Source organism: Bactrocera oleae, chromosome 4 (assembly GCF_042242935.1).
Source record: "Bactrocera oleae isolate idBacOlea1 chromosome 4, idBacOlea1, whole genome shotgun sequence".
NCBI classification, from domain to species: Eukaryota; Metazoa; Arthropoda; class Insecta; order Diptera; family Tephritidae; genus Bactrocera; species Bactrocera oleae.
Genome location: NC_091538.1, coordinates 2,233,929 through 2,248,071, shown reverse-complemented (window position 1 = coordinate 2,248,071; position 14,143 = coordinate 2,233,929). Strand labels below are relative to the sequence as shown.

At 37.2% G+C, this 14,143-nt stretch overlaps 1 protein-coding gene and 1 long non-coding RNA gene across 3 annotated transcripts in view; one reads left to right on the top strand and one right to left on the bottom strand.

The window, feature by feature from the left end:
* The window catches only part of side-V (sidestep V), a 125,341-nt gene extending 121,847 nt beyond the window's left edge, over positions 1 to 3,494 (bottom strand). The window contains exon 1 of the mRNA XM_036374548.2: positions 2,281 to 3,494. The gene's annotated coding sequence lies outside the window, so the exon portion shown is untranslated. The remainder of the gene's footprint in view (positions 1 to 2,280) is intronic.
* A 2,779-nt stretch (positions 3,495 to 6,273) lies between these two features.
* LOC118683135 (uncharacterized) lies at positions 6,274 to 13,115 on the top strand. 2 transcript variants are annotated; one of them, XR_011396046.1, is made up of 4 exons: positions 6,274 to 6,476; positions 6,543 to 6,627; positions 6,697 to 7,176; positions 12,957 to 13,115. It is a non-coding gene; the product is annotated as an uncharacterized lncRNA (long non-coding RNA). The 2 variants fall into 2 exon arrangements; XR_011396045.1 differs by having other exon boundaries at positions 6,274 to 6,627.
* Positions 13,116 to 14,143: the final 1,028 nt, after the last annotated feature.

Genomic DNA, 14,143 nt, shown 5'->3' with positions numbered 1-14,143 from the left:
ATATGAACGCCTTTCACAGGCGCAAGCGAGCAACAGACAATTGCTGTGTGCCACCGAAAAAACAGCCACAGCTTATTTGCATGGTTTTGTGTAAAAATTATATATGCTGGCTGAAATGAAGGCATAAAACACACACGCACAGGCGAAAGGCGAACTTACAAAGGATTTATGAAAATGTGTGAAAGGATAATGGCGTGCTGTATGCATTTTTTTTCAGCTTATCGCTTTTGCTGCTTTATGACACCATTTCTATTTGTTGTGTTTTTTTTTGCGCCATTGTGTGTGTGTGTGCGCGTTAGACAGGTCTAAAGCGGGTGAAGGTATTCCCTTTTCCCTTTTCCAATTTTCATTTTATATGTTTGTTTTCTTTTTTTTTCTGCGGTAGCCATATTTTTGCTCTGTAACTACCCGCTGTCTTGCCTGTCTTTTTTACCGGCGAGTGCAGCGTTTTTGCTTGTTGTCTCGTTAGCTCCATATTCACTTGCCACGTTTTGTTTTTTTTTTGGTTAATTTTCCGGCCTTGATGGTAGCGCGAAATTATTTATGAGCCTACACTTTTTGCTGTATCACTTCGTATTTATATCCCCATTTTTTCATACCATAATAATATGTATAAAAAGGGACTTTGGCGGATAGAAGAGTTAAAGTTACGGATTTAGCGGCATGCCATTGATTTCATAAGAGGCTTTAAGAGCATGTCAGTAGACTATTTGAAAGTCCGTACGGACAAACTAACGGCCATTTGGACTTTTAGCAATAGAGTGCGAATATATAGTAATCAAGTATCTTTTTGAATTATAGCATATTACAATTTTATTCCCTTTTTAGGATTACAAACGATTAGACAGATTAATGCAGGCTTGACATAAATTTTCATATGATTTGTTTGGCACTTGTTGACTCTAGCCAGATTACTAACTGACTAACACAAGCTTACACAATGGAGACATAAATGTATATATGTGAACTGCTTAAAGACTCAACATCGATTTAAAAACAAAAAAATAGATTGCTTCTTAAGCGCTCCAAAATGTAGTGCAATTGGATTTTTAAATGGTTATCTGGTTTAACGAGAAGACGTGTCATCTTTCTCTTATTCAGAAGACCTCTTAGCACCAAGTCCGTCCCGAAGCAACTGCAACAGTCACTACTTTTCTATAGCTAAATTCATTTAAACTAAAGCACAGCAGAGTTAGAGATATCTTGCTTCAGTTTTTAAGTTCCGTAACTGCGATTGAAAACGTTTCGACATAAAAGCCAGAAAAAACGCTAACTTCGACCGCATTGAAATTATAATAGCTGCATTCCTTATAGCACAGGAATTGGTCAGTTTATATTGCAGCTACATGCTATAATGAACCGATTTCAATAATATGTTCGAAGATAATACCGTTGCTTTAGACAATAATCTGTACCGAATTTCGGGAAGAGTTTTTGCCAAATGAATAAATTTTCGGTAAATGTATAGTTTAAGTCCCTCAACGAAGAAGGCCTCTAAAATCAAATAATTTTTTAATCGTCTTATTTTGACGTGAAGTTTACAAAGCCGTGAGCGAAAAGGCATATAATATATAATATAATAATTAATGTACATACATATGCATATACATGTATGTATTTATATATAAAAATATATTTAACACACTTTGCACATATTTTTCAAGTAACTTAGTTGTTGTTGTTTTTGTAGCGGCAGAGTTCGTTAGAATTCAGATTACTTAGCTGTAATTACCAGTTCAGCGAGTTAAACATTTTCTTGTGAAAAACAAAAATACTGAAGAAATGTAACAGTTACGATTTCTTTTACGCAGCAATCTGACTGCATGGACGAATAGAGTGGATCGTCAAACTTCTTTCCGCACTGCCATTCAAAAAAAAAACCCTGATCGGTCCAACACCGTGGTGTCAAGGGTACTTTTGTATCGAACTACTTTCAGCACGCAAAAGAACTAAATTTTCCAATTGGAAAAGGCTACTTGTGAGCTTTGATTTGTGCTTGCTTTGATTTCTTTATGTGCAACCTGACTTCAGAATGTTAAAATCTATTAAAATAAAATATTAAAAAAACCGCCAAAATAAGCTGCTTTTCAGAAATTTCGTGTTCAATTCCACTAAGCTATCGACATAAGTAATGTATGTGTGTAATATTTGTGCTCTTCCTATAATTTTATTTGAATCAGCGCACATCTTAAAACTTTACACTCCAACGCTTGGAGCAAATTGTCGTGCAACACAAAATAAGCGCCTTTGGAAATATTGTATTCAATCCATTAAGCCTACCTTGTCAGTTTAACCCTCCAACTGTGGGTGTAAGCACTTCGCAAGAAATTCCAGTTAGAAATTTTCGCGTTTCCGCTTCCTTTAAATGTGTTGTTGTTGTATCGGAAATATAATATTGTTATTTGCACTGTTTCACTGTTCACTCGAAAACATTTTTAGACATTTTTCATTCGCATTAGAGCTTGACATTCGCTGGTAATCCTCTTTTAACCTTTTAGACGCACATATCCAACACACAGCGAATAAGTTCGATTTGTTTTGTATGTGTGTGTGGGTGTGTGTACATTTGTGCTCTAAGCTTTTGTATGTACGAATATGCGGATGTGTGTGTGTGTGTTGCTGCTAGTATTTGTGCGCGGAAATGTTGGCAAATTTAAAACGGTACACACACGGGCGTTAGCTTTTTGACAGTCGAAATTTTTTTTATTCCTTTTTCGCTTCTAAATATTTATATGTACGCTCTTGCGCCTTAAAGTGCGCTTTGGAATTTTTTTCAGTAAGTTGTTATACTTTTATAATACTTCAAGGATTATTAAGGACCCTGGCATACACATTGGCACAATTTACATTCACGACTGCTGCGTGTCGACTTGCCACAGACGCTGCGTGTTTGCAAAAATCATTTCAAATTTCACCGGAAATCACTTTTTTCTGTGAATTTTTATTCGATTTCTAGCTAAAGCCAGCGGAGCACTTGTTGTATTTAATAAGTTGTTGTTGCACTAGCATTTACTACACATTTTTCTGTTTGACATAATTTCATTAGAAAAGTTCTGCTCGCATTTTCACAACACTCGGCTTAACTTGCCCACTTTATGTGTGTGTGTGTTTGTTATAATGTTTGCGAATTTGCACTCTTGCACTTGTTTGTTGCACTTAAATTTTCTGCGACAACGCACACTAAACAGCTTAGCTCGCAAATTTCTATCGTGCCACAACCGGGTTAATTCACGCACGCAACGACGACCGCTCCTTCGCCAAACGAACCTTTCATTGAAACCGCGCCGACCTATGCGTGCCACTGGGACTTCTACTCAAGCTGTAAACGTATTCGTGTGCTTTAAGTTTGCTTGCTACAATTTCGTCTGCGCTACAACTTGGCTTCGCCACCAAAATAAAGAACAAAAAAATATATCGCGTTTGTTTGCTGATTGTACCGTTGTACGTATGACGCGTGCAACGAAGAACCCGTCAACGACACCAAATCGCTTCAATATCCCGGCAACACTGAATTTCGAATTTTACTATGAAATGCAGCCAACCAGCAGACGAACGAAGCGGTCGCCGCAAACGACCAGCGAGCCGAACGACGTACGAGCCAAGCGCGAGCGAAGAACATTACAGCAAGGTAACACACATTGTCACTAACCTACATTGATACGCACGCACAAAGTTGTCTATTCGTCCAATTCGAACTGCTCCAGCGTTCGGTTGCACACTACAGCAACAAAGAGCACTGATACTCCAGCCAATTCACCAGTCGTGTGTGTGCCTGTTTGCTGCTGTTAACTGAGCTGTTCGTTTTCTTCGGTTGTTTGACGGTTTAGCATGTGTGTGGATTGTGTGTAGAGCGTGGAACCAGTTTACTGAGACTGTGGTTTGTTACACATTTCACACTTCGAAATGCAATGAGCAGCTAGTTTAGAATAGTGCAACTATTGCAATTATTGTATGCGCTCTCTTGAAGCTCCTGTTGGAGTACAATGTATGCAAGTCGCTATTAAGTGGATTGTTATTTTCCGCGCATGCGTTAAATTTTGGTGCAAAGAGGGCTAAAAATTCAGTATGTGGGATGCTTTAACAGAGGTAGAGAGTTACAAGTGTTTTCGAAAACGGTAGCGAGTTATGCACACTTGGCTGAGAGCACCTAGTACGAGTCTTCTGTGAACTGTGATATGCCAACATTTTTGGGAAACTATTTGAAAATATCAGTTCAACATTTTCCTTCGAGACCTATTTGTTATAATAGTGAGTTTATGGTATAAATTAAAGATCTAAGAATTTGTAATACAAATAATGTATACTACCCAATAAAAAATATACAACTTGATTTTTTTAATGTAAGACTGCTTAATCGCTTTACATATATACATATATATTTTTCTTATAATTTCGGTAAATATACATAAGTAGGCATTTTTCAAAGACCAATACTAAAAACCAAAAAATCGGTAACATGTTGCAAGCACATGCACATGCATCAAAAACCATAACAGTTTTTCCAGAGAATGTGAAAGTTCTTGTTCTAAGTTCTCTGGGTTTTCTTACATATGTGCCCAGGTACAAGAATGTAACTTCGAATATTGGACTAAGGCCCGCTAATTTACTCTTTATAGCATTTATGCCACGTTAGAGCTATGATGTTGCGCAACATCTTGCTGTTGAATGCAAAATCAAGAGAGCGGCGGAACAGTAAATAGTATAACAGAGGTGTTGAAAATAAGTTCCACACTTGTTGCCGAACACCGACAACGCGCTGTTAACTCTACACTAACTAAGGAGAGAGTAAACGGCGATTACAATTGTGTAATGCAGTTAATTTAAGGAAAAGCTAGTAACTCAAACTTCGGCATGCCGACTTTTTTTTATGTATGTTATATATCTAATGTAATCAGATATTTATTGCATTTGATCGAAAAATAGACTGTAGAGTGTGGATTAATTCCAAGCCGAGCATGTATTCTGAGTATTTGTGTTTATTTTCTACAAAAAGGAGGTTCGCTAACACATGCAGGCAAAGAAAGTTATATAAGGAAACTCAGCAGTGTTTGAGAAACTCCAGTCGTGTAACGGTTTTAGATCTACAACATCATTCTTACAGTTAAGCTTATAATTGTGCTTTGAGGCCTCGAGTATTTTAGACTATTTAAATGGGGTTTAGTTGCATAAAAACATTTGTTGAATTGTAATCGCATTATGCTAATTACTTATTTATAGAATTCTTACTGAAAAAGAGAGAGTCATAAGCTCTCCCAAAAATATAGAGTTTTCACGTAAAGAATCAGGCGGCCAGCATTTTTAGAACGCGCATGTTATGGTCGGAAAGATCCAGCACAGTCGTTTTACTTGTGTTTAAACCACTTGTAAACAAATTAAGAGTCACTGATACTATATATAAATTCCAAAGTTCCAGGGTTAATTTTTACAAAGAAAATTCAGCGTATACCAGACTTGTATCAGGATGAGCTGCAGATGGATTTCTGAGTGACAGTGGAAACGGAAGAGTTAGGGTCTAACCGACGGTAGTAAATTAAATACATACATAAGTGATTTGAAAATCGCGGCGTAGATTTCTTCTGTCAGTAAAAGTTTAATTGCTTTTGTAAATTTCTGCGTATTTGCAAAATTATTGAGTCAACAACTTTCCTCTAAAATCGCACATTTCTATGACGTATTCTCACGCTTGTGCACCCTCGGAGAAATTTTCCATAATGAAAAGCGAACTAATTGCCATTTAAATAGACGGGCGTTGCTTCTGTAGCAACACAACTGCACTCATTAAGTTGGCATCATCTGCAGCATAGATTTACTAACCAGTAAATGGCAGAAAAGGATTTCTTAAAACATATTTAAATACCGCTTCATTAAAAACGGTATCAATTTGAGAAAAAAAAAATCCACGACACAATTATCAAAGCAACCATTAAAAGCCAAAAACAAAAAATAATAATAATAAAGCGGATAAAAGTTGTACCTTCATACATTTGAATTTCTGTCATTATTGCATAGAACAGAGCCAACAACAACGCTAAGAGCTCTGCCCAGCAAAATGGAAAATAATATGAATTTATTAAACACGAACCAACAGCAGCACGGCGAACGGGAAGTGAAAATAGACAAGCCAAACGAAACGAAAAATCCCAACAGCGCGCAACAAATGAGAGCGCCAGCGCGAGAAACCCTTTTTTCAACGCCCTATTACTGAGCGCTGCACGATAAATGGACAAACCAAAGCTGAACCCGGTAAAGCAGAGCAAATGAAAAGCAATGAATTGCAGTTGAGCGTTCAGCTACGGTTCAGTGGAGTGAGCTGGTGCAGGTCAGCCGGATGGCTAGCGTCCAGGTGGGATCAGTGTCGAGGCAAGCGAAGCGAGTGGCGTGCCGGTCCGGCGGTGAGGCCGTGAGGCAGGAAGGTGTGTAGTAACTAAAGCAGAAATTAGGAAAAATCGGGCGGTTATGTAATAAAAGTAACACAGGTGCGCACAGCAACAGCAAATGATTACAACAACAATGAGCTACAATAACCATAACAATTAAATTAGACAAAACCAACAACAACAGCAGCGGTAAGCCACCGACAGCGGTAAATAGGGGAGGACGCAGCGGAATGGAAGAAAGAGTCATAGAGTAAACGAGCGAACGCAATGAGCGTTGAAGCCAACGGTTTATCTTACATTTGTTTGTGTTTGCATTTAGGTATTGCATGGGCAAAAGGATTGATGAAGAGTCATAAAGTGGCAACAGCAGCCGCAGCCGCAGCAGCAGCAACAGCGACGGCGGCAACAGTCGGTAATTAGGCTAAAACAACGAAATCGCTGAAAATAACAACACGAACGGGTCGCAGTGCTGGGAAACAAGTGAGTTCATTGATGGCGCAGCGTCAAGGCAAACAGATAACGCGAACGAGCTGGGAAAATCTGATCGAAAGCAATGAAATGAAAATATTTGTCGAAGGAAATACCTTCAAAAAAACGTCAATAAAATGGTATAAAAATCGAAACTACCAAAGCGGCAGAGTAAAAATATAGCTGAGAACATGTAAACACGGAGGGTGGGTGAAGCTGGAATTTAATTTTATGTGAGCGCGAGCAGCAGGCAGCAACAAGAGCACACTTCAGTATGCGGATACTTGTGTGCACTTGAAGGGTCGTGGCATTTCGGGCGCACAGCCTGCAGGTATGTGAAGACATTAAATGCAACAATTTTATTTGATTTTCACCGAAATTAGTGAATCATAAAAATCTACTTTATGTTAATTAAATCATGCCACAGTCGATAGCCGTGCTTAAAACCAGCGACAGCACAGCGCTTAAGTGGGCATGCCACAGTGTTCGCATTGGCATTTTGTGGATAAGGCGGTCCATTGTTCTATTTTAATGAAGCTGTAGCTTTTTTATACAAGCAACTGCATTAGGGTTGCCTGCTATCTAAGTATGTGAAGGAAAATTCAGTGCAGCACTTGTTTCAACTGCATTTGCATGCCATGACTTGGCACTGACACAGGATAACCAAGTAATTGTTGCAAGTCATGCATGTTGTGTGTTGATGTAATGAGTGTATAAGCATGAATATATACTTTTGCTTAGCATTTTATGTGAAAATAGGTCAATGTCCTGCTGCAAATGTATTTATACACATAAGAGGGTAACAATTAATTACTGTTCAATTAGTGGCAACATACTGCGGCAGGTATTTACTGAAGTATGTAAACAGCGGTGAAAAGTTTACATGGCTTAAACTATGTAGCCTTGATTAAAGCGGCATTTGTGGCATGTGAACTCAAGAATGTTGCAAGTGATTTTCATAAAACATTAAAAAATGTTAAAGAGATTGCAACTGACAGGTATAAGATCGCGAGCGCATCCTAAACGATATTTCAATGTAATCTGTGAGTTCAAGTCTATTCTTTATACTATATCTCTGAAAGCTGCTACAGTAGTCTGGTACGTCATAGTGTTAGTGTGGTTCAAGTGCCGGGCTCAAGGCTTATATAAGCTCCAAAATTTTCTAAGTAAGTTTCAATAATAATGTCAATCCCCCTACATCACCACGAATCATAGTCAATATTTTAAATTCTGAAATTGCCAAAAAATGCACAAAAATCGTCTTTTTAAAATTATATTGCAAAATTATATGTCTAACCGCGCAGATTTCCTAGTTCTTTTAGTTATTGCATTACTTACTAAAACCTAAACTATTATATGATCAAACAACAACAACAACTGACGGCATGCAATTTTTTAATACGCTTATGATATTCGTCTGCTTCGGCACTTAGCAGAGATTTGCATTTGAGTGGTGTGTACGTATTTTTGTGAGTGTATTTTTTTGACAAAACAAATTCGAACCAAAACTAAAGAAAAATTATATTAAAATTATTTTTCTGGCGGCCAGCGGATTTCCTGTCATTGCGCCAGCGAACTTATGTGTTCTTGTATGTACCCATATGTGTGCATATTTTTGAGCTTATCAGTCTATCGGCAAATGTGTCCAATGTCACTTGAACGCTTCCATCTATAAGCGCATTGTTTTTGGTCGAGTACTGCCAGCACAACCCGACTCAGTGCAGCAAACTCTTTGTTCTGCCTGAAATATCTGCCTCCGTTTGTTTGTTTGGCTTTGCAAGAACTCAACTGTCCATTTCATGTCCTAATTGGTCTGTAAAACGCCAGCCAATGCGCTGGTATTTGCTCTAAGCGGATTAAGTCGGTTCGATTGTTTTATTTTATTTTGTTCGACCAAATTTGTTACTTTCGACTTTTTCAGCGAGCACCTCGATTTGCAACTGTTGCAAAAATGTGAAATTTTTTTATATTTATTTTGTCTTAAATTTTTTATTTTTTCAATTGTTTGACTTGCTTGTTTTTGGATTGTTATTTTCTTTTGTTTACTTGCGATACAAATCAATTCGCCTGCGTCGCTGCGAAAGATTAAAATCGAACAAAAGTTTCATAGCCGCGTTTTCCCCCATCAGATCTACATATACATATGTGTGTGTATGTGAGTTCTTGCAACTTAGCTGAGATAAAAATCGTTAAACGTATTTAAGCAGAATAAATTGGTAGGGAAATATTTTGATTGCATCAAAAGGATTTTCAGTCAACGCAAGACCTTAAGTAACGTAAAAGTAAATATACGACGGATGTGAGTAGCTTAAGCCTATTTTAAGGTCATGATAAAGCTCAATGCGAATGCATAACAATCTAATAGAACCTTATCAGCCCTCGGTTTTGAGTGGTAGGTGCAGAAAGTTTTTGAACTAACGTTTCTTAACAGTTTTGGTTGCGGCAAATAATTTAGAAAAGAAAAGTGTGAGTAAATTCTATATAACATGAGACAGTTAGCAATTGTTGGAGAGATGCTTCTTAAGTAGAAAAATATATGCAATTCTTTCAGCACTTTAAAAATTGACGAAGCTTCCAGCAATTATTTAAATATTTAATATTTTATGCTGATGGAACAGCAATATTCAGGTGTTCGGTTTTAAGCGTTCTCTGTTGATATGTTCTAGGCTAAAAGGCTTACAAAGTACTATTCCAACTAACAATAAGTCCTAGCAAATACACAGTATCCAGGAAACCATTACATATTAAATGAAATCTCGTGCACTGTGTTCTCAGCCTTATGCGTATACTGCTATCAGAAAACCGGAAGCAAGTATAATAAGAATTAGAGGGATAGCTCGTAATTAAGAGAAAAGAGAGCACTTTGAATGACGTTTCATAGCAAATGTTTTTCTCCAAAAAACTACTGTTACATATGTAAAGAAACAGTGCTTAAAACTCATCATATTGATATCAGAGAGATAGCAGAGGTTGTACCACATCTCTTGTGGATGGACTCAAGACATTTTGGTTAATGTTTTGGGTATGTAGCGTTACAATGCTAGACTCGTACTAAAAGTCCTGAATATTTTGCAAAAGCGAAGTCGAGTAGAGGTCGCAAAAGAAATGCTTGACAACATAGCTGAGTACCCTACATGAGCTGAAACCGAGCCGCGGCTTTCAGCAAGTATGGCAAATTGTTTTAAGTGGCGACATGCTTGTATTGCCTCCGGAACATATTTTGTAGTCGATAATAAATATTTCTTTTAGAATGCGTAAAAATGTATTTTGATTTGATCACATGAATTCTGATTATATATATGTTCATATATCATATATAAAATATATATGTATATGCGCTTAAGCCTTTAGTACTCCGGTGCTGCAGCATATTAAAGCGAACACTTGTTCTTTTGTTTTTCATGACCTTTCGTAGTTAACTGTACACAAATTGTAAGCAGATTATCCTAAATAAAACATTAGTATGCACACTGAAGTATTTAGTTTAAATCATTTAATTACCATGAAATTTTCAGCGCCGCAAACTATTGAAAAGAACGCTCATGCAAATGAGTTTGTTAATTAATTTATTTCATAAACATTTTCATATTAATAACTTTTCGATTATCTGCACGCACTTTGCAGGCAAAAACCATAATCTTAATGAACAGGTTGACTAATCTAGGCACTAACACTGCTGTTTGATTTAATTTAATTATCTCTATTTTTCCAACTCAACGGCAATGCCTGCAAGGCAACCTAACCTCACTTATGCCGAGTTTGAGCTTGAATAAAAACTCAAATTCAATTTGGTAGCTGTCCACGAAGCTATAAAATGTCGTTAAGATAAGCGACACAGCAACCCAATCATCATTATTCATTAGAAACAAATATTTTTATAAGCCATAAAAGAGACTACAAATTAACTCTTCTGCGAAGGGCGCCTGTGTGTGTGGTCCAAGCAAATGTGTAGAAAAAAAAAACAACAGAAATATTAATAAATGACAAAGGCAGTAGAAACCCAATTAACCACGTAAGCAAAGTATAAATCACTGTGAGGACGAAGAAATGCTTAGAAGCAGCGTTCTTCCGTCCGAGAGGCAACGCCGCAACCACAAATTTCCGTCGAATAAAAAATGCGTTAACTAACAACAATGACTCAATTTTGAACTGAGTTCACTCATTTTCCGCTCCTAATATGTTTTGTTGTTGTATATATGCCATTTCTTATAGTTGTTGTCGTGTTTTTTGGACATGCGGCGCGTACTTAAGTTATTGTGATTGTTGTTGCTGGTTAAGCGACAACTTGTAGCTACAAGCTACATTTCAATTAAGTGCCAACGACAACGACAGTCACATTTCCAGCAACAACAACAACAACAACAACATGGTATAATACTTATATTTTTGGAACACAAAAGATTTGGCCACAATAAAAAGAGTTGTTGGCCCCAACAACAACACTCTTGCTGCTCGCAAAACACAAAGCGCGGCCAGCGGTCAGGGTGTGTGGATTCAATAAATGTGATCAATTCGGCAATAATTCAACGCGTGAACAAAAGACAGCTGCCACACACACACACAAACATACATATTCAAATAAACCATACATATTATATATATAAAGCAACTTATTGTTGTTGTCTTTTTTTGGCGCAAACAATAGCGCTGGTGTGTGAATATGGTACGGTGTTGCATGTCTATATGGCTCTTTTTCTTGGATCGTTGACAACCCGCTGTCAAGCACACACACGCACATACACACACCGCTGTCCTGCTCTGCGACAACAACACAATTGTTGTCGTTGTAGAAATTATGTTTTGAATAAATATAAATGAAATCGTAGCAGAAAGTAAAAACATGAAAAATATTCAAAAGTAATTGTTTGTGAACACCAAAAGATAAATATGCGATAACAACGGGGCATGCCCCACAGTTGGGGCAGTAAGTGTTCGAAAATTCGGCTGGCAGGTATTGGCGCTCGCTGGAGGCACGTAAAATTGTGGTTCAACTAAATTCACGCTCAGTTTTATGTGTGGTTGTGGTGGCTCGTTATTTAAGTTGAAAATCTCAAACTGTGTGATAATTAATGTTAAATGGCTATCCGATTTCGGTGCCGCGGGCGGTGCACATACCAGAAATTCGAAAAAAATAATTGCAGCGCGATAACGTGTGGTCGAAGTTATCGGTGCTGCCGTGTCGTATTTAATGCTTTTATGCAAATATGCAATATGAAAATACGCAGGACGGTTATTGCTAAATATGTATATAAACAAGCAAGTATTGTATGAAAACCAATACAAAAAAGCATAAAATTGAAAAATTTCATAAAATAAATGCAAACAAAAAATTTGAAAACGAGCATATTCATTAAAAGTGGATCGACATAAAAATATTATATATGCTATTCTATATACCTAGAAGGATTTATAATAAAAAGGATGAAAAATTATGAAGAAAACCTCAGTTTATTTTCGAAAAGAGTAATTTCTGAGGAGGCTTGCGATGCAGCAGATCTCCGTTACCACGTTAGTCGCGCACATAACTGAAATAGAGTCGCATTTAATTGCGGACAAGGAGTGTTAACTCAGCAGCGCTGCCTAAAATTATCAAGAAAATGTTTTTTGGCGCTACCACAACAACAACAATAATAACTTTTCTATTAAGTGGTTATATTCACTTGTAATTTTCAAAAAATCGATGTTTTTTTTGCATTTTTCGAATGTACATCTTTTTGAGAATATTCTCCGAAAGTTGATCCGATAAATAGTTTCGGAGATATGAGCGTATTTGTAAGATTTTTTAACTTGGTGTAATCGACTGCCAAAACTTTCAACGCGTTCTTCTCGAGTCGGTGAGGGAAATTTCTCTGAAACGGAAGATCCGATCGGCTTGAAAATTTTACACGACATTCTTTAATATATTTTTCAGGTAATGATCAAAGGAATAAGATTTTTGAAAAAATTCGATTTTTTAAGCCACTTTGATTTGTAAATTTTTTCAATAAATGAACTTTTTTGTTTGGGTAGTCGCCATTTTCTCAATAATCAAAATTTTCACTATTCCTTACATCATTACTTGTATTCATCTATAATATTATAATACTAAATTTCATTGGTTTTTGTTTTCAGATAATTTGACGCCAAAATATCTTCTTCACCGCCAGAAACCTTTTTCCCGAGGTCCTTCTGGAGATCGGCTATAGGAACAAGGGGATCCAATATTTTTAAAAACTAATCGCTGATTCTAAAAGCACATTAAATTCTCTTTATGTTCATTTTTTTTTTAAGTCGTAAAATAAAATGTCGCTTCAAAAAAAATTCACAAAAATACGGATTTTGGATATAACCACTTTAATTTAAATATATTTGGTAACACCTAACTATTAACAAGATATATGTATATATTCACGTAAGTATTTCGTCAAATGATTCAATGCCTTTACATGCAAAACACCTGCTAACTTGCTTGCCACTATTTGTACACCGTTTGAACGTGCCACACCCGCATGCGCGCGTTTATAGTAACTCGCCAAGCGTGAAATATGTTTCCAGTAGTTTTTTAACCACGCCAATGCACCGAGTATTTGTAATTTGCTATTTACGGGTTCAGCATTTAATACAATAGCATTCTGTCCATAATTGGAAATACGAACAAATACGAGCAAATTGGTATGTGATCGCTGCTATTGATCTGCTGTTACGTGACCTTTGAACCAAACACTAAATTATCAGTTATGAGTATTCAATACGCACGACACTTGTGGCATGCAACAAGTCGCGCGACTGCTGCCGCTTCCCGCTCACCGCATACACACAATGTTATTTTGTTTAAAATTCCACAGAAGTTTCGCTTCACCGATCGCTGCGCTTTGATTACTGCTGGCCAGTCCGTATGCCAACCGAACGCTATCTCTCTCTCTCTCTCGCTCTCTCTCATATACGCACGCATGTTTGCACGTTGTGGCCTGGACTGCGTTCAGGTAATCCGTTTGGCCGCAACGATCGCAGGATCAGATTAGGCGCGTTGACAACGTGTCGAAAACAATGCGTTTGTTGTGTTTCTCGCTGTGTTTTTGTGTTTCCAACGTTGTTTGTTACAACATACTTTAATGCTTTGCCATTGCTGGGCCGCCATTAATCATTCCGCTGGTGTCATTAAGTGGCCATTAGGCTTGTTGCTGATCTTCAAATGAATTATGATCGTAGTAAAATTTTCATTAAATTTTTCTTCGAAATTTTCATTGCTTTTGGGGGAAGCAGAGTTTATGCGAAATTAGTGGAAAAGGCATGAGGATAATAGAGCAAAGTCAGATAAG